Below are 6,388 nucleotides of genomic sequence, written 5' to 3'. Positions count from 1 at the left end.
GGGACTCAACCCCCTCCCTGGGCAGCCTCTGCCAGTGCCCAATGACCCTTTCTGTAAAGAATTTTTTCCTAATGTCCAACCTGAACCTCCCCTGGCGGAGCTTGAGGCCATTCCCTCTCACCCTGTCCCCTGTCCCTTGGGAGAAGAGCCCAGCTCCCTCCTCTCTACAACCTCCTTTCAGGTAGCTGTAGAGAGCAATGAGGTCTCCCCTCAGCCTCCTCTTCTCCAGGCTGAACACGCCCAGCTCTCTCAGCCGTTCCTCATCAGGCCTGTTCTCCAGCCCCCTCACCAGCTTTGTTGCTCTTCTCTGGACTCACTCCAGAGCCTCAACATCCTTCTTGTGGTGAGGGGCCCAGAACTGAACACAGGATTCGAGGAGCGGTCTCACCAGTGCCGAGTCCAGAGGGAGAAGAACCTCCCTGGCCCTGCTGGCCACGCCGTTTCTGATCCAAGCCAAGATGCCATTGGCCTTCTTGGCCACCTGGGCCCCTGCTGGCTCATGGTCAGTCGCTGTCAACCAACACCCCCAGGTCCCTCTCCTCCAGGCAGCTTTCTAGACAGACTAGTCTGTAGCTGCTCAGGGTTGTTGTGCCCCAAGTGCAGGACCCGCCATTTGGCCTTGTTAAACCTTGTGCCATTGGTCTCAGCCCATGGATCCACCCTGTTCTTTGCAGCCTCCTGACCCACCAGCAGATCCAGCTTCCACCCAGCTTACTGTCGTCTGCAAACTTGCTAAGGGTGCACTCGCTGCCTTCATCCAGGTCATTGATAAAGACATTGAACAGGGCTGGACCCAGCACTGAGCCCTGGGGACCCCACTTGTCACTGGCCTCCAGCTGGCGTTAACTCCATTTCCCACCACTCTCTGGACCCTCCAGCCAACCAGTTTTCCCGGGTGGTCCCGGGGACACTGGGCATGCGGGAGCTGGGAGCACCCCTGGGATCGAGGATACCTGGAGGAGCTGGGCTTAGGGGAACTGGGAGCACCAGACGTGGGGATACTGGCAGCACTGGGCATGGTGGGAGGTGAGCAGGGGTGCATCCCTGTGCGTGTGGTCGGCATCCCAGTGGGGAGCTGGCGGCGGCATAGGGGCACCCTGGGCAAAGGGGTGACTGGCACACTGGGGACAGAGGCAGCCCAGCACCCTCATTCTGGCATGCAGAGTAGGGTGGGAGTAGGAGCAGGGACCCCATGGACAAGGGGTGGCTTTGTCCTACACCATAGGGGACAAAGCGCCCTGTCCCATACCCCCAGCATCCCGGCCTGAGTCCAGCTCTGGCCTCCCCACCTCCTCCAAGCCCTTTTCTCCCTGTCAAGACATCAAGTGTGAGGAATAGTGCTCAGCACAGCTGCTGCAGGGCTTGCGGATGGAGGATTTTGGGGTGTCCTGCTCCACAATGTGATGGGGAGTCAGCTGAGCTGCCCTGATGGTGCCACTGTGCTTTTGTTTCCATGGTCATCAGCTGTGAGCTTGTCCTGACTCCATTTGGGAACGCTGGCTGGGTTGTACTTTCCCTTGGGCTGGCGCTTCTCCACCAGGCAGAGATTTATTCCCCCTTGCAGAATGACTCAGAGGCACCTTGGCCAACTCTTGAGCTTGAGGCCGGTTGCCATCTGTCTTCGTTACAGGAAGGAGGAGCAGTTCATTAGTGCTGCGATACGGCAGCCGCCTCATCCTGGGCATGCAGCCGGAATGCCTGTGGAGCTGCTGGGTGGTTTTGCTGCTGTGAACCCATCAACGAGCAAAGTCTCTTTAAAACCAGTGATATCTTTAATTAAACATTTCCCCTTTCCCATCCTTAGCCACACCCCTAACATTTCCTCTGCAGCACTTCTGCCATAATTAAACAGACAGAAGGGGCTTCGGGCACAGCTGTGGGTTACGAGGACCTAAGTTGTGATGAGCTGTGCGCAGTTCTCAGCCCTAATGCTGGCACGTGGCTGTTTGCAGATGTAGATGTGATTTCCTCCACCAGACTTCCTCCTTTCATGTTTTGCAACATCTCCCATCCTCTCCCCTTCCCTGCGTGTGGGCTGGAGCTTGATTGTGGGTTTGTAGCCAGGAGAAATGGCCTTTGCCAGCTTGCAGAGATGGCAAATGCTTTCAGAATCTGGCCAGGATGCTGCTGCCTGTTGGGGTTATCAGGGAATTGCTGGTCTGGGCGCTGCTTTCTGGCTGAGATCAGCGGGTGAGTGGGTGGAAGAGTGTTTGTGCTTCCCGGAGGTGAGGGCAGTGTGTTTGTTTGCACACAGGGCTTGTTCCCAGGAGAAATTTCCTCTTGGCATGAAGGGAAAATGAAAAGTTAGGGGATTTCCCCCTTGATTTTGAAGGAAAATCCCTGCTTTCCTGGAAATGGAGCCACTTTGGAGAAACAGCTGCTGCCTTCAGCCAAAAGAAACCCCTAAGTTCTTTGATTTTTTTTCCCTATACACACAGATCTTTCCTGCTTTCACCCTTTGAGGCAGGTCTCTGCCTGTGATCCCGTCTTGGAAGAAAAGATTCGTGTTTCCAGACAGAAAACCTCCATGGCTCCAGAGGAAACACTGTCTCTTTGTGCCTGTCGTGCAACCCAGCAAACCTTGCCCTGCTGAAAGAGGTTGAACTTGTGAATATTCCCACTGAAAGCTCCTTTCTGCGGGAAGCCAGCCGCCCACCGGGACAACAAACGGGCACATTGTGGGAGCCCAGAGCTGCCACCACCGCGGATGCAGCACTTGCTGTCGTGCTGCTCAGTCATTGCTGCCAAAGTCATTTTGCTTCCCTGAACCAAGCCCAGGGAGTTTTGTATTTGATTTTATGCCTTATTGCAGCCCCAGTGCTGATGAATACGCTCTGGAATTTGGCTTTCTGCAGGCGGGGTGTGCTTAGACTACAAATATCCTGTGGCTGGGGGGACACCATTGTGAGCATCCCATGGGGCTGCATCGCACCAGACTGCGGTGTCCTTGCCACTGGGATCCTGCTTGCACTGCAGCTCTTCGCCTTCCTCCTCCTCCTGAGGAGGGCTCAGCTGTCTCCTCTTGCCTCATCCTGGTGCATCTTTACCCCTTCCCTGTCCCCTCACTGGTTGCTGCGTTTTGGGAGGTGCTGGGGCATCTCAAACATGTGGCATGTGAGGGGTTTTCATTTTGCCCGTTGCAGCCAGGCTGGGGTGAGGGCTTGGAGATGGAGGCTTGGGCTTGGCCACAACTTCCCTGGCAGGGAGGTGCCTGAGGGCAGCTGGTGGTGTGGTGGCTGCCCCCTCCGGGCTGCGGACCCCAAGGCCCTCGCTTCCAGGCTTTCCTATGCCAGGGAGTTTCTCCCACTGGATGGCAGCATTAGAGCAAAGAAACGTCTCTTGGAGACCTTATGAGAGGGGAAACTTCCTCCAGGATTTTTCTCTCTGGTTATTCAGCTCCAGAGAGATTTGCACTTGGGCTGAGGAAGTGTGGGTTCAGCTCACTTGTCTTTGCACTGTTCCTGCCACTGATGCTTCACTCACTGCCCTCTTTGGTGCTTTGTGATCACTCCCAGCTCTCCAAAACCTGGGGCCCTGAAACACCCTCTACCTGCTCCTCTTCCCCCTGATGGTTGTGGAACCTGTGAGAAAGGGGGGGAAGAGAGACAGCTGGGATGCTTCCACCCATGGCCAGGAGCAAAGCAGACCCAGACTGGGCAAAGAGAAGAGATGTCAGCTCTCACAGGACACCAACATGGCTTCTTAGGAAAGTGCATCCCATATCCCCAAAGCCCTCCCTGCTCCGATCACTGTGAATCATAGAATCAGAATCACTAGGTTGGAAGAGACCCACTGGATCATCGAGTCCAACCGTTCCTATCAAATACTAAACCATGCTCCTCAGCGCCTCGTCCACCTGTGCCTTAAACCCCTCCAGGGAAGGGGACTCAACCCCCTCCCTGGGCAGCCTCTGCCAGTGCCCAATAACCCTTTCTGTGAGATTTTTTTCCTAATGTTCAGCCTAAGCCTCCCCTGGCAGAGCTTGAGGCCGTTTCCTCTTGTCCTGTGGTACCAGAGAGCCCAAGTCCAAGTCACAGACTCCAAAGGCTGCATGTTTTTTGCATGAAGAAGAGCCATAGGGACTGTTTCTTGCACGGTGGTTACGAAAAGGGCTGCAAAACTCCTAGCAGTTAGAAAACAAAACTAATCTGACCATTTTTCCTTCCATGTAATGGTATTAATTGCAAGTATTTCAATCCACCTTTGGGGTTTCTTGAAGGTGATGTTTGGCAGAGGCTGTGCTGGGCAGACAGGGAGGACTGGTGCTGGGCTGCAGCCCCCTTGCAAATATAGTGCAGGGGAACTGCTCCTTTCCAAAGCCACTTAATGGTCAGAAGGTGCAAAGACGTCTCAGCTTACAAGCTCCTGCCCAGGCTGGCATTGCTGTTTGCGAGCGGGCATCCATAGATGGAAAGGGTCAAGCTGCAGAGCCTGGCCACAGGTGTAGCATGCGATTTTCCCCAGTCCCTCTCGTACTGAGCCAGTCACTCGTCCTGGGTTAAAATGCCAGTTCTGGGCCACTTTGGCCTTGGGAGCATGTGTCAGGAGTTGATTTCCTGCAGCATGCAAAGCCTGTGGCTGATTTTCCATCTGGAAGGCCCTGGGTTTGGCTCCCAGGTGCTTGCTGCCCCCTTTCCTGGCTAAGTCAAAGCCCTTGTCCCTCCTCTTTGTCCCCCAGGCAGGACCTTGATGTAGAATTAGCCCCCAGCTGAGCTTGGGAAACTCGTGACATATCTGGAGGAAGGTGGTGACACTGAGATCCAACCTCCTGGGTGGCATTTACAAAGACCTGGATGTCCCCACCCTGAAGCATCATAATTTGGTGTCCTGCCAGTGTGCTGGGGACAAGGGGAACCTTGGGCAGGGTGATGCTGCCTCACCCCAGGGAGTGTGGGGTAATGGTGGAGGGGGCTGAGCAGCTAGTGGGGAGCTGAGTTTGCTACTTAATTAAAAAAGAGGAGGAAATGGGATTTTCCAAGCTGGGCAGGGAAATCAGGGACAGTACTGCTTCTTGGGAGCATGGGATGGGCACCTGCATGTCCTGTAGCCACACACCCTGTGCTGACCCCAGACCTTGTCCCATCTCTGAGAAGCTTTGCAGCTTGGTGCAACCCCCTGGGGCTGTGGGATGCTGAGAGCCCCCCAGTTCCACTGGCAGGGCTGCAGAACACCACCCCAAACTGAGCTTTAACCCAAGTAGCTCTGTTAGATTTGCTAATCTCAAAATATTGTTGGCATTCAGAACAGTGATTTACTGCGTGTTTTGCTACAGCAAGTACTTTCCGAAAGGCCATGCTAAGTTTACACTGGGGCTGCCGGGATCAGATAACTGGTCGCTGGCAGCTCCCTCTGTTGTCTGGCCCCCCACCATCCCTCCTGGTTGCCATGCAGGGGTGCAAGAGGACATCAGCTTCTCCTATGCCCTGCAAAGAAGAGGTGAACACAGTCATGAGCAGCAGAAAAAAGGGACTGCCAAGGGTGTTTTCACTTGTCCAAGTGGGATGGAGGTTGTGACCTGGATTGCAGGAAGATGTGAACTCATGGACAGCCCCAACACTTTGCTTTGCAAGTCATGTTGGCAGGGACAGAAAATAACCAGCCCTGGTGTCCAGCGTGGCTGTGTTCACCTCCCCAGGGACTTTGCAGGTTGTGAAATTAAATCAGCTTCTCACCTTCAGTGGCACCCAGGGCTGGGCAAGAGCCCTGCACGTTGCTTTGCATTCCTGTGGTGTTTTACCACCCATGGGATCCTCAAGGGCTTTACAGGTGCTGGGCAGGAACGACGCCTCTGGCTACCATTGCCTGGTGCATTCTTGGGGCATTTCCAGCCTCTGGAATGGGTGAATTCTCTCATGGGGCAGGTGGTGGGTACAGTACCTCCATCTGTCTTGCTGTTCATTGGAGAAGTTCTCCTTCATCCTACGGGCCAACACTTGGGAGGCACGGCACCTCTCCATCTCTCCGCCTTGTTCCCAGATCCCTTGGGATCTCTGCCACCTCCTAACCCTCAGCAGATGGGAACAAGCCCATCACATGCGCTCATGGCAAAAGCTGCTGCCAACCCCAGCCTTGAATCTCCTTGGTCATGGCAGCATGGAGGTGGTGGCCTTCCCTGGTAAAAATATGTGTCCTTCCCATGTTGACATGCACAGGGACAAGGAGGAGGATGGGGCATCCTTTTCCATGACTGTTTCCTTGTAGGAGATTGGATCAACAGATCAAACCCCATTTGCTCTCTGAAGCCCGTGTCCTGACCCAGCTGTTCTGAAGATGCTTTGGAGTGATGCTTCTCCAGGGAAGGCACAGGGCTGTCACTCTGTGCCGTGTTGGGATAACCAGGGTGGTCAGGGCAGGGATAAGCGGCTCGGTGCCCCAACCATGGCATCAG

Source organism: Phaenicophaeus curvirostris, chromosome 24 (assembly GCF_032191515.1).
Source record: "Phaenicophaeus curvirostris isolate KB17595 chromosome 24, BPBGC_Pcur_1.0, whole genome shotgun sequence".
Classification (NCBI taxonomy): domain Eukaryota; kingdom Metazoa; phylum Chordata; class Aves; order Cuculiformes; family Cuculidae; genus Phaenicophaeus; species Phaenicophaeus curvirostris.
The sequence above is the reverse complement of the archived record's forward strand: the minus strand, read 5'-3'. Positions refer to the sequence as shown.